The sequence below is a fragment of the Oncorhynchus nerka genome, linkage group LG9a (assembly GCF_034236695.1).
Source record: "Oncorhynchus nerka isolate Pitt River linkage group LG9a, Oner_Uvic_2.0, whole genome shotgun sequence".
In the NCBI taxonomy this organism is placed as follows: Eukaryota; Metazoa; Chordata; class Actinopteri; order Salmoniformes; family Salmonidae; genus Oncorhynchus; species Oncorhynchus nerka.
In genome coordinates, this window is record NC_088404.1 from 48,478,469 (window position 1) to 48,492,679 (window position 14,211).

The 14,211-nt window shown below is 41.3% G+C and overlaps 1 pseudogene; it reads left to right on the forward strand.

Moving 5' to 3' along the window:
- The first annotated feature begins 1,090 nt into the window (after positions 1-1,090).
- On the forward strand, positions 1,091-13,692 carry LOC115134445 (mixed lineage kinase domain-like protein; annotated as a pseudogene).
- Positions 13,693-14,211: the final 519 nt, after the last annotated feature.

Here is a 14,211-nt window from a genome sequence, read left to right on the forward strand (position 1 = left end):
TACTCTGGTCAGATGACACTGGCGCAAACCGAACACATCTCATCAACTCGAGAACACCATCCCCACAGTGAAGCATCATGCTCTGGATAAGAGCGTCTGCTAAATGACTTAAATGTAAATGTGGGGATGTTTTTCATCGACAGGGACTGGGAAACTGGTCAGAATTGAAGGAATGATGGATGGTGCTAAATACAGGGAAATTATTGAGGCAAACCTGTTTCAGTCTTCCAGAGATTTGAGACTGGAACGGATGTTCACCTTCCAGCAGGACAATGACCCTAAGCATATTGCTAAAGCAACACTTGAGTGGTTTAAGGGGAAACATTTAAATGTCTTAGAATGGCCTAGTCAAAGCCCAGACCTCAATCCAATTGAGAATCTGTGGTATGACTTAAATATTGCTGTACACCAGTGGAACCCATCCAACTTCAAGGAGCTGGAGCAGTTTTGCCTTGAAGAATGGGCAAAAATCCCGGTTGCAAGATGTGCCAAGCTTATAGATGTGATTGCTGAAAAAGGTGGCTCTATAAAGTATTGACTTGGGGGGGGGGGGGGGGGGGTGAATAGTTATGCATGCTCAAGTATTCTTTTTTTGTCTTATTTCTTGTTTGTTTCTTCAAAGTGGTATGCATATTGTATAAATGATACAAACCTCCCAAAAATTCATTTTAATTCTAGGTTGCAATGCAACAAAATAGGAAAAATGCCAAGGGGGGTGCATACTTTTGCAAGCCACTGTAAGTATTTACACCACTGTCACCTTCCCACTGCACGCTCAGTGCCATTTTTGACATATTTCATAACTTTTGATTGATTGGACAAAATAGATTTATTTAAACATTTGGTCATTTGGGGTCCCTTGTTTAAGCAAGTAGGTACGTGGCATGCTATAACGTGTTTAAGCAGGCAATCACTATTGTTAAGAAAGAAATTAGATAAACAGAGCAGAACTGAAATAAACCGAGGAAGTGCACAGCTGTAGCCTATTGTATGTTGTAGTGGTGTTGTAGGAGCAGCTCAAGACAAACCAGTGTCAGTGAACATAAAGGGTGTGGTCTACTTTCACATAAAGGGTGTGGTCTACTTTCAGTTTCAAAGGTCATTGAAGTCTCTGCACCAACAACAACAGTCTCTCAAGGTATGTTTAATTTCAAACTTACGATAGATTTTTAGGTTGAACAGAGAACAGTAACTGCTTATGATGGATGTGATTTTTTCTGTAGCTGAACTGTTATACTAACTGTCCTTAAAAGTTCAAATTAACTGTATACTTAATGGCAAACCTGTATGGGTATCCTAAAGCCTGCTTCCTGGTGTTTGTGAGCAATGCATTTTGTTCAAATCATTCCTCATAAATCCATGAGCAAGGCCTCCAAATCTGGGCCATCGGGCTCAGTTGGGGTGATGATGTCTCGTAGTGATTTTGGGAAATGCGTTTTAGCATTGCAGCAATATGGTAGTGTGGTGGAAAAAAACAGAAAAAAACCAATTCAACTCGCTCTTAGTTCTCACAGACATTATATAAAGACCCAGGATGGGTGGGGTGTTTCACATGCCATTCGTATGAGTCAGCCACTTCTGCTTATCCCTAGTTAGCAGTCCCATAGGCAAACAGACAAATCATGCCAAGGACACACGATTGAGAGCATAGCAGAGAACAGAGCAATCTTACAGAAATTAAGAGGAGGCCATATAAGATACGAAATTAAATGTTCCTCTTCCACAGTTGCTTTCTCTGCGTTACCACTCACCCCTCTATCCCATACATTTTTTCCCATAGGGATTTTACCCTATGACAAACAATGTCAGTATACAACAAGTTGTTACTCACCCATTAATCATAACTTTTCACACACACAGCTAAAACAGGGTTTTAGAAATATGTTTAGATATAGGACCAACACAGGATCCACGCATTAACCCCACAGAAACCTTTTTCCGATATGGCCGCCAAACAACTCTGCTCTCATCTGACCATACCAGCATGAAATATTATTGTAGTATGCCCAGTAATATCTTAAAATGTACATAGTGATGTAGAATACATAACCAAATGACTCCAGTGTACCAGGTACATAAAGATGTTAAATTATTCACAGAAATGTGGTAAGAATGTGTCCTGTCAGAATCAAATCTGTCAGAATCTGTGTTTTCTGAGTATGCTTTGATCCTTTTTTGCTATATTTAATCTTCAATCACTTAAAATGTATTTATACATGTAAATAGTAATGAATGTGTGCTGATGTTATCCTATTAACTGTTTTAATTTTGAGGACTATAAACCTTCCATTACAATGTTATCAAATCCAATGTTGGACCTGTTATCAGGTTTTAGGTATGACCCAGATGCAGACAGTGTCAAAGAAACGTTTATTTCTAGTACAGGGGCAGGCAAATGACAGGTCAAAGGCAGGCAGAGGTCAGTAATCCAGAGAGGGTGTAAAAGGTCCAGAATGGCAGGCAGTCTCATTTATTTATTTATTTTTATTTCACCTTTATTTAACCAGGTAGGCTAGTTGAGAACAAGTTCTCATTTGCAACTGCGACCTGGCCAAGATAAAGCATAGCAGTGTAAACAGACAACACAGAGTTACACATGGAGTAAACAATTAACAAGTCAATAACACAGTAGAAAAAAAGGGAGTCTATATACATTGTGTGCAAAAGGCATGAGGAGGTAGGCGAATAATTACAATTTTGCAGATTAACACTGGAGTGATAAATGATCAGATGGTCATGTACAGGTAGAGATATTGGTGTGCAAAAGAGCAGAAAAGTAAATAAATAAAAACAGTATGGGGATGAGGTAGGTAAGAATGGGTGGGCTATTTACCGATAGACTATGTACAGCTGCAGCGATCGGTTAGCTGCTCAGATAGCAGATGTTTGAAGTTGGTGAGGGAGATAAAAGTCTCCAACTTCAGCGATTTTTGCAGTTCGTTCCAGTCACAGGCAGCAGAGAACTGGAACGAAAGGCGGCTAAATGAGGTGTTGGCTTTAGGGATGATCAGTGAGATACACCTGCTGGAGCGCGTGTTACGGGTGGGTGTTGCCATTGTGACCAGTGAACTGAGATAAGGCGGAGCTTTACCTAGCATGGACTTGTAGATGACCTGGGTCAGGGCAGGCAGGGGTCAATAATCCAGTGAGGTGGGGCAAGGTATAGAACGGCAGGCAGTCTCAGGGTCAGGGCAGGCAAAACGGTCAAAACCGGGAAGGACTAGAAAACAGGAGCAAGAACAGACAGGAGCAGCGGAACAAACGCTGGTAAATTTCACGAAACAAAACGAACTGGTAACAGGCAAACAGAGAACACCGGTATAAATACACAGGGGATAATGGGGAAGATGGGCGACACCTGGAGGTGGGTGGAGACAAACACAGGTGAAACAGATCAGGGTGTGACACTTGTTGAGACCACTTATATTAATCTATATTTTTGGCATTCTAGTAACAGACCAATCTGCTATGGCCCCATAGTAAGAATACACCTTCCTTTAGAATAACTATGTGTAATGGTTTTTAATCCTATGTTTTATGAAATGTGAATAGGATAATGGAATAACGTTGTATAGGTTACAAGATAACTTTGTATATAATTTTAATAATCTTATATCCACGAATACTCACGTCTGCATAACCATTTTACATGTTTGAAGATTAAATATTGCAATTATTGATCATGTCATCTTCAGAAAACAGTGATTCTGACAACTTTTTGGGCACATTCTTACCAAAATTCTGTGAATTATTTAAAATGTTTATATACACGCCTCCCTCCGTATTTATCTGGACAGTGAAGCTAAAATTTTAATTTGGCTCTATACTTCAGCATTTTGGATTAGAGATCAAATGTTTCATATCTGTTTTACCTTTTAGAAATTAAAGCACTTTACTGTATGTATCTAGCCCCACCCACCAATTTGAAGGTCTCATAAGTATTTGCACAAGTAAAGTGTTCATGTGTATACGAGATAATAGGGTATTTCAGGTGTACTGTACTGGTTGAGTAACTCTGCACATCTCGTAATGTTGTTACAGTATGAGATACTCAACACCAATGTATTACTGAGACTGACCTCCCAAGGACCTTTATATTTTATTTAATTTAACTTCTATTTAACTAGGCAAATCAGTTGAACAAATTCTAGGCGAGTCAGTTGAGCAAATCAGTTGAACAAAGTATTATTTACAATGACGGCATTCTCTATGGACTTACCTTTCACCTTTACTACATTAGTTAACAGTTCACTACAGCAGTCACCAAGTTGACACAGATTCTCAATCTCACCATTGTGAAGATGGATGTAGCTGATAAAAACATCTCTAAAAAAGGTATCGTACCATAGAGTATGAAGGTCATCAAACTTGTTTCTGCAAGTAGTATGCAATTACCATTGATATGAGTAGGTCTATATCAGCATACATTTAAATGTGAAGATTTATAGTATCTTATATAGGGCCCCACATTAAATGACGTAAGCTTATAAAGGCTTCATAAAGCCTTCGTAAACTCTACATAAATGTGTTAAAAATCATATAACCATATGTCATGCTTTATAAAGGTTATTTAACCTCTCTAGGGTATGTGGGACACTAGCGTCCCACCTGGCCAACATCCAGTGAGATTGCAGAGCGCCAAATTCAAATACAGAAATACTCATTATAAAAATTCAGAAAAGATACAACTATTTTACATAGGTTTAAAGATTAACGTCTTGTGAGTTACACAAGTCAGAAATAGAGATAAAACGAATCACTTACCTTTGATGATCTTCATTGTTTGCACTCAGAAGATATTCAATAAATGTTCCTTTTGTTCGTTAAAGTCTCTCTTTATATCTGAAAACCTTTGTTTTGTTCGCGCTTTTTCTTCAGTAATCCACAGGCTCAAATGCAGTCACAACAGGCAGACAGAAAAATCTAAATTGTATCTCTCCTATAGTGCTCCATGTATTTTAATGAGGGAAATAGGTATTTGACCTCTTTGCAAAACATGACTTAGAACTTGGTGGCAAAACCTTTGTTGGCAATCACAGAGGTCAGACATTTCTTGTAGTTGGCCACCAGGTTTGCACACATCTCAGGAGGGATTTTGTCCCAGTCCTCTTTGGAGATCTTCTCCAAGTTATTAAGGTTTCGAGGCTGACGTTTGGCAACTCTTGCACTGTTTAGCTCTGAAACCTGGGGGGAATTTAGAACGTACTGGGGAATTTAGAACGTACTGTGGATCGCTAAAATATCCTAATGATTATGAACAACACACTTCTTCAATTGAAATGTTGTGGTGACACTATAGGAAATATGGGTTGGTATGGTTTAGAAACCTTTGATTGAACATGATTTGGAAAGACACACACCTGTCTATATAAGGTCCCACAATTAACATTGCATGTGTAACAGTATAGACTTTACGCCCGTCCGCTCATCCCAACCTGGGCGCGAACCAGGGACGTTCTGCACACGTCAACAGTCACCCTCGAAGCATCGCTAACCATCGATCCACAAAAGCCGAGGCCCTTGCAGAGCAAGGGGAACCACTACTTCAAGGTCTCAGAGCAAGTGACGTCACCGATTGAAACGCCACTAGCGCGCACCACCGCTAACTAGCTAGCAATTTCACATCGGCTACACATGTCAGCAATAACCAAGCCATGAGGTCAAAGGAATTGTACATAGAACTCAGAGATATTTTAACCTTTATTTAACTAGGCAAGTCAGTTAAGAACTCATTCTGATTTACAATGATGGCCTACCCCCGACAAAACCCTACCCCTAGACGACGCTGAGCCAATTGTGCCCCGACCTATGGGACTCCCAATCACGGCCGGTTGTGATACAGCCTGGAATCGAACTAGGGTCTGTAGTGACGCCTCTAGCACTGAGATGCAGTGCCTTAGACCGCTGCACCACTCGGGAGATCTGTGTCAATTCACAGATCTGGGGAAGGGTATCAAAACATTTCTGCAGCATTGAAGGTCCCCAAGAACACAGTGGCCTCCATTTTTAAATAGAAAAAGTTTGGAACCACCAAGACTCTTTCTAGAGCTGGCCGCCCGGCCAAACTGAGCAATCAGGGGAGAAGGGCCTTGGTCAGGGAGGTGGGGATATTTTTCAGCGGCAGGTACTGGGAGATTAATCAGGATCGAGGGAAAGATGAACGGAGCAAAGTACAGAGAGATCCTTGAAGAAAACCTGCTCCAGAGCGCTCAGGACCTCAGACTGTGGTGAAGGTTCACACTCCAACAGGACAACTACCTTAAGCACACAGCCAAGACAACACAGGAGTGGCCCAGCCAGAGCCCGGACTTGAACCCAATTGAACATCTCTGGAGAGACCTGAAAATAGCTGTGCAGCGACGCTCCCCATACAACCTGACAGAGCTTGAGAGGATATGCAGAGAAGAATGGGAGAAACTCTCCAAATGCAGGTGTGCCAAGCTTGTAGTATCATACCCAAGAAGACTTGAGGCTGTAATCGCTGCCAAATGTATGGAGTAAAGGGTCTGAATACTTATGGAAATTTGATATTTCTGTATATAGATTGATAAGGGGGGAAAAACAATTTAATACATTTTAGAATAAGGCTGTAACGTAACAAAATGTGGAAAAAGTCAAGGGGTCTGAATAGTTTCCGAATGCACTGTATGGGGGATACAACAATCCCAGCTCTGCAGATTTTGCTGCGAAGAGACAGAATCGTTAGATAATTTGTTTTGGTACTGTCCATATGTAGCTTGTTTTTGGTCGCAGGTTCAGGAATGGCTGAAGATTTGTTTACCTGGCGCTAACTCTGCAAATAGCACTGCTGGGTGTTTTGAAAAGTCATAGTCAATTGATCAATAAAATAATAATACTCTTAGCAAAAATGTTTATCTTTAATTTACAATATGTAGAAACTATGAGAATAGAAAGGTTCAGACATTTTGTGAAACGTCACAGCTCAGTTGAGAAATATATGGCAAAATAGCCAAAAAAACTGGATAGTGTTCAGAGATAGATGGGAGGGGTTGATGGTAGCTGAAAGATGGGACTAAAAACAAACAAAAGATAACTAATGTCAAATGTGCTGTGTCTGTCAATGTACATAATATGTAGAAGCTGGATGTAGAAGCCTAACTGTTGTTGTCCATTAGTTTACTCCAATTTGGGGACGGGAGGTAGGGTTAAGGGAAATTATTCAAGGAAATATATATTTACAAAAAGTATATATGGGGGATTGGAAATTATGCAGACAATTACATTGATAGAAGCCACAATCTTTTTGCAATATTAAAAATGATCTACACCTTAAAAAAATCCCCCAAAATGTATACTGTAGCTAGAGACATTCTCAGACCTATGTTTGGGGGGAAAACCTGTCTAATGCATTTCTAAACCTTTGTCTCTTCTCCTCTCTCCCCAGCCATGGACATCATAAAGCCCATCTTGTGCATAGCGAAGAAGCTCTATTCTTTATGTGCTGAAGTGAAAGCCAATAAAAAGCGCTGTCAGCGTTTGGCCCAGCGCGTAAAAGTCTTGGCAGATACGGTGAGTATGGTAAAGGGGCTGGGGGAAGACCCTGCCCCTGTGGAGAACAGCCTGCATGAGCTCAAACTCACCCTGGAAAATGCCCAGGACATGGTTGAGAAATACACTAGCGCCAAATACAAGTACCGCGTCTTGAAGGCCTACAAGCAGGGAGAAGAGTTTGAGAGTTTGACCATGCGCCTGTACGATTCAGCTCAGGTGCTGTCGCTAGCCCTGCAGGTGGATCACAGAGAGCAGCTACAGCAGAGATTCAACGAGGAGACGTGATGGAGAGAGGATAAGGCGGACAGGGAGATCGATCATCTGGAGCTGCAGAAATGTGAGACGCTTCTACCATGCACTTTTTAGTGCAAGGTCTTAAATCATGTAGCCACCTTGTATATGTGTACATTGGTCACTGCCAGGAGGTCTGGGCTGTTTTATGGCCAGTCACTGATCCTGCCGATTACACCATATGTAGCTGTGTGTGTGTGTGTGTGTGTGTGTGTGTGTGTGTGTGTGTGTGTGTGTATGAGTGTGTGTGTGTGTGTGTGTGTGTGTGTGTGTGGCTTGACTGGGAGCAATTTCAAGCAGGTGACATTGTGCATATTTATCCCACAGTGCTACATGAGAAAGTGGACTCCACCTTCTCCCAAGAAGTTTCACTCATACAAACTCATACACACTACAAAACACGTAGAAAGACATCAAATGGTGTGCCATGTTGGAAACCTGTTAATGACTTGCCATCTTATTGCCTCTATAGATGAATGTCCAAATGTTCCTAGGCCGTCATTGAAATAAGAATTTGTTCTTAACTGGCTTGCCTAGTTAAATAAAGGTTTAAAAAAAGTGTTTACTAGCTGTACTACTTAATTTGGAATCTGAGCAACTATTGACTTTCTCAATTCTTTTTGAAACCTTGACCAGAATATAGATGAAGAATTTACATGAATCCACATACAGTCTGTACACAGTGAACAGCAAAAAAAAGAAACAAATAATTGTGCATGGTATGGATGTATAAACAAATGTACAGTCCATGATGTGCAATGGAGTGGAACTACATATGCAGTCAGTCAGTGGCAGAGGGAAAATTGGCAACCGCATATGTGCAAGAATGTGCATAGCGAAGTACAGTTACTGTATAATGAGCAAAGTAATCAGGACATAATATCAAATCAAAACTTTATTTGTCACCTGTGCCGAATACAACCTTACCGTGATATGCTTACTTACATGGCCCTTAACCAACAGTGCAGTTCAAGAAAGAGTTAAGAAAATAACTAAAGTAAAAAATAAATGAAATAGTAACACAATAAAATAACAATAAAAAAGCTATATACAGAGGGTACCGGTACCGACTCAATGCAATGGGGTACAGGTTTATTCGAGGTAATTTGTACATGTAGGTAGGGGTGAAGTGACTATGAATAGATAATAAACAGCAAGTAGCAGCATGGGGGTTCAATGTAAATAATCTGGTGGCCATTTGATTAATTGTTCAGCAGACTTATGGCTTAGGGGTAGAAGCTGTTAAGGAGCCTTTTGGTCCTGGACATGGTGCTCTGGTACAGCTTGCCGTGCGGTAGCAGAGAGAAGAGTCTAAGAGTCTTTTTGGGCTTTCCTCTGACACTGCTTAGTATATAGGTCTTAGATAGCAGGAAGGTTGGCCCCAGTGATGTACTGGGCCTTACGCACTACCCTCTGAAGCGCTTTACGGTCAGATGCCGAGCAGTTAACCTAACAGGCGGTGATGCAACCGGTCAGGACACTCTCGATGGTGCAGCTGTATAACTTTTTGAGGATCTGGGGACCCATGCAAAATCTTTTTAGTCTCCTTAGGGGGAAAATGTGTTGTTGTGCCCTCTTCAAGACTGTCTTGGTGTGTTTGGACCATGATAGATCATTGGTAATGTGGATATCAAGGAATTTGAAATGCTCAACCTGTTCCACTACAGCCCCGTCGATGTTAATGGGGACCTGTTCAGCCCACAATTTCCTGTAGTCCACAATCTGCCCATGACGCTTTGTTTGTTTGATGGTTCGTCTGAGGGCATAGCGGGATTTCTTATAAGCGTCCAGATTAGTGTTCCGCTCCTTGAAAGCGGCAGCTCTAGCCTTTAGCTCGATGTGGATGTTGCCTGTAATCCATGGCTTCTGGTTTGGATATGTATGTATATGTAGGTCACTGTAGGGACGACGTAATCAATGCACTTATTTATGAAGCCAAGGACTGAGATGGTATACTCCTCAATGCCATGGATGAATCCCGGGAACATATTTAATGAATTCAGGAACATATTCCTGTCTGTGCCAGTCTGTGCTAGCAAAACAGTCCTGTAGCGTAGCATCTGCTTAATCTGACCACTTCCGTATTGAGCGAGTCACTGGTACCTCCTGCTTTAGTTTTTTTTCTTGTAAGCAGGAATCAGGAGGATAAAATTATGGTCAGATTTGCCAAATGGAGGGTGGAGGAGAGCTTTGTATGCATCTCTGTGTGTCGAGTAAAGGTGGTCTAAAGTTTCTTTCCTCTGGTTGCACATGTGACATGCTGGTAGAAATGAGGTAGCATTAATGTCCCCGGCCACTATGAGCGCCGCTTCTGGATGAGCATGTTCTTGTTTGCTTATGGCCTACAGCTGGTTGAGTGCGGTCTTAGTGCCAGCATCTGTTTGGGGTGGTAAATAGACGGCTATGAATAAAGATGAGAACTCTCTTGGTAGGTAGTGTTGTCTCTAGCTTATCATAAGTTACTCTACCTCAGGCAAGCAATACCTCGAGACTTCTTTAATATTAGACATCGCGCACCAGCTGTTATTGACAAATAGACACACACCCCCACCCCTCGTCTTACCAAATGTAGCTTCTCTGGCCTGCCGGTGCATGGAAAATCCCACCAGCTCTATATTATCCATGTCGTCGTTCAGCCACGACTCGGTGAAACATAAGTTATTACAGTTTTTAATGTCCCGTTTGTAGTATAATCTTGATAGTAGGTCATCCATTTTATTTTCCAATGATTGCACGTTGAACAATAGAACGGATGGCAGTGGGAGTTTTCTCACTCGCCGGTGAGTTCTCAGAAAGCAGCCCGACCACCGCCCTCTTTTTATTCGTCTTTTCTTCAAATAAATGACGGGGATTTGGGCCCGTTCCCAAGAAGGCAATATATCCTTCGCGTCGGACTAGTTCAAGAAAAAACATTCTTCCAGTTCGAGGTAGGTAATCGCTGTTCTGATGTCCAGAAGTTATTTTTGGTCATGAAAGACAGTAGCAGCAACATTATGTACAAAATAAGTACAAAGATAAGTTACAAATAACGCAAAAAAAACGAACAAAATAGCAGTTTGTTGGGAGCATGTAAAACGTCAGCCATCCCCTCCAGCGCCATTCACCAAACCAAAATGTGAATTCAGAATATGATATCAAAATGTGATGATGATGTGCCCTTGTTGCATTTAATAATCCTTTCTCTACCGTGGTTGTCCCGCAGGACCCAATCCAAACTACCTCATTGTCATGGAGTTTTGTGAGAAGGGCAGTCTGAGAGAGGTGCTGGATTCCGAAAGGAAGCTGCCCTGGGACAGAAAGGCTCGCTTGAGTCTGGATGCAGCACAGGGCATCTACAGGTAGCATGTTGATGTTTATTGTCAAGAGTCTGGACGCAGCACAGGGTCTCTACAGGTAACAGGTTGATGTTTATTGTCTTGAGTCTGGATGCAGCACAGGGCCTCTACTGGTAACAGGTTAATGTTTATTGTCATGAGTCTGGATGCAGCACAGGGCCTCTACAGGTAACAGGTTGATGTTTATTGTCATGAGTCTGGATGCAGCACAGGGCCTCTACAGGTAACAGGTTGATGTTTATTGTCATGAGTCTGGATGCAGCACAGGGCCTCTACAGGTATACCACCATAGAAATGAATATCTTTACCCTGTACCCTACACAAGTAGACAGGTCACAACACCTATTGCACATGACACAAAGAGTACCACCTCTATCATATTGTTGCCAGAAATGTGTTATGTCGATACAATAAATAATCAATCTATAGTCTAATCTTTAATTTGAATAATGCCTCTGTCTTGTACCTTCCCTTTCTAATCTCTACCCTTCTACCTCTCCAAAAGTAGAAAGTCATGTGTCCTGTACACACATGAAAGGGCTTCACCAAAGCGGTGGAAAGCAACGCCAATAGCTGGCTAATAAAGTCGCACCTCTAATAGCCCTGCCATGGCCAAGTGTCACAGGTAACACGGCAGGTACAATTTGGCCATATTCGAAAGAGGAACGTTAAATTCCTGTTCATGTGTCTACAATCCACCTACTAAAACCTCTGTGCACCATTATTAGTATGTGCTGCTTCTTCTTCACTAAAATAATAGGTACTCTGGATCTGTGCCCTGTACCTCTCTCACCAAAGTTCACAGCACTAGAAAGTGTGTAATCACATTGAGCTACCCTGTCAAGACTAACTAATATCTCGATCACTATAGATTGCACCAGTCGGAGAAGAAGTTTAAAGTGCATGGATGCATCAACAGCAGCAGGTTCCTGGTAGATGCCGGGTACAGAGTGAAGGTATGAGGTTCAATGCAGTCCTCTACACAGTCATATGTGTCAGGCCCAGAAAGTCAGGCCCACTGTTAAATAGAGGCAGAGGTTATTTTGAAGATGTGTAGTTGATGTAGTTGATGTTCCAGTGTTGCAGTACTCTATCGCAATGTAATTGTTTTGGGGTCTGTTGTGTGTGGTCAGCTGGCAGATTTTGAGCTGGCCCAAACAGAGACGTCGCTGAAGCGGACTAAGGACAGGAAGAGGAGCTCCTTATGCTACAGCTCCCCTCAGCAGCTTGAGAGTGTCAACCATCCCTACAACAAAGCTTGTGAGATGTACAGGTCTGCTTCCAATCAGACTTACAACACACTCTCCACTTTTGTAAATGAATGAATGTCAAAATCACAGAAATGATTTTGTATGTTCAAATGTTCTTTTTTGTAAATTAATGATTGTCAAAATCACAGAAATTATTTTGTATGTTCAAATGTTCTCTGTTGGTGTAATGCAGGCACTAAATATACTCAGAGTTCACTCTGTTTGAATTGTTGTGTTCGTTGCAGTTTTGGCATTGTCCTTTGGGAGATTGCAACCTGCAAGATTCCCTTCAAAGGTGTGTCAACTCCATTAATCTAAAGGCTGTGTGTAACAAATACTGTCAGCAATAACAGTGATACTGTATATCTGAAAATAGCATGGCTGGGTTTTCTCTCTCTCTATAAGCATGCAGTAGTTGCTCTGTCATATTTAGAAATGTATCATTCAATGTCTGTTCTCTTGTCCTTCTGATCAGACTGCTCACACAAAGAAGTGTATCAGAGGGTGTGTACAGAAAAATATACTGAACCCGTTCTTGAAGACTGCCCTCAACCGTTGGGAGAACTGATCAACGACTGTCGCTCCTATGACAGCTTCTACAGGCCGACAGCGGGAGGTAATGCAACACAACTAAATGGCATATGATGAATGTGCAGGAACATACATTTATTTCAGCTGTTCCATATGGATTCCTATTTGTCCTCTCAGTTATTGTTTCCTAATCAAGTTGCTCTGTTCCACAGTGTTGGTTGACAAACTGCGCAATGTGGTGGAGCAGTTAGAGGAGGACTAACAAACACAGAGGTTCATCTCCATCTCCAGAGTTCTCAGAAACATGGCCGGAGAAGAGAAAAACCAAATTGGCAAACCTTTGGCCAATTTGTCGCAAATTTGCAGCAAACTCATATTTTCAAAGGGAATTTTTTTGGGGCAAACTGTTGCTGTACATTTGCGGCAACGCGTGAACTTCTGGCAAAGAATCTTGGGAAACTTGTGGTGAACATTCTATTGTTTGCTGCAAATATGCTGCAAACTCAATATGAAAATGTGAAATTGGATCAGGTTTTTGGTTGCTGTGTGTTGACACTGAAATGTTGTATCTACATAAAACAAGTCACATAACTTAAAATGAACTTACTTCACAGAGAAAAAACAACATACTAAATAAATGTAGTAAATATGCTAAACATGTATTCAGTGTCTTAAACAGATACAAATAAATCCAACTTGAAATCATTAGCATGGTAATGATGAAAAGAGCAAAGACTGGACCTTTCTCAAATAAATACCTTCAGTTAATTACATATCTTTACATCTGTACCTCTGTCTCTCCCCCTTGGGGTGTGTGGGTGTGGAGTGTCTTTGAAGACCCTGTTTTACACCTGTTTCACCTTTACCCTTTAGAAAGAATTCTCAGCTGTCCATATTTAATGGTTAACAGGTAGGCTAATCTAGGGGGTCCCTTACACACAAGTGGAACCCCAAGTGTCTTTGAACCAACTGTTTAAAACCTGTTTCACCTTAACCCTTTTAAAAATGGGGGGGGATTATATTAGATTATATTTCATGAGAAATGCAATCTAATTAACAAATGTGTGCATAACCAAAGACATGACAACTGGCTCCAACATTGTATTTAGCTAGCTATAAGACTTTCATATTGGCAGTAAGGTCAGTGAGAATAACAAAAGACAATAGTTATTGTTGGTAGTTTAGGGATACATATAGTGAAGGATCATGAATGTTAAAGATTTGTTGACAGTGGGATTTTTGAAAGAGGGGGATTAGAACCCCTAAAGTAATAGTGGTAAGAAAGATCATAG